General features: G+C 37.4%; 1 protein-coding gene across 1 annotated transcript in view; it reads left to right on the top strand.

Annotated features, from left to right (window-relative positions):
- Nucleotides 1-337, top strand: part of LOC107679662 (T-lymphoma invasion and metastasis-inducing protein 2-like) — a 33,563-nt gene that overhangs the window by 26,615 nt on the left and 6,611 nt on the right. The gene's annotated exons all lie outside the window — the stretch shown is intronic.

Here is a 337-nt window from a genome sequence, read left to right as displayed (position 1 = left end):
TTCCTGTTTAACACTGTAAAGCTGCTTTGACACAATCAGTATTGTATAAAGCGCTATAGAAATAAAGGTGACTTGAACTATAATGAAAACTATATTACCATCCACACCACACCTATAACGATAACTATATTAGCGTCCACACCATTCTTAGAGTTAGAATAAAGCAATAAGCCCCAAGAAGCCGTGGTTTACAGTGAATTTATAACCGCTAAGGGGCGTTGTTAGGCACAACGCGAAGCGGAGTCTACTTATCTACTTCGCAGGGCTTATTGCTTTTATAAAACGGTTATTCCATATACGTAGTAAGGTTTCACAGAATAAAACAGAGCAAATAAAG

This window comes from Sinocyclocheilus anshuiensis, unplaced genomic scaffold, assembly GCF_001515605.1.
Source record: "Sinocyclocheilus anshuiensis isolate Anshui unplaced genomic scaffold, SAMN03320099.WGS_v1.1 scaffold280, whole genome shotgun sequence".
Taxonomy (NCBI): Eukaryota; Metazoa; Chordata; class Actinopteri; order Cypriniformes; family Cyprinidae; genus Sinocyclocheilus; species Sinocyclocheilus anshuiensis.
Note: the sequence above shows the minus strand (reverse complement) of the source record. Positions and strands in the feature narration are given on the sequence as shown.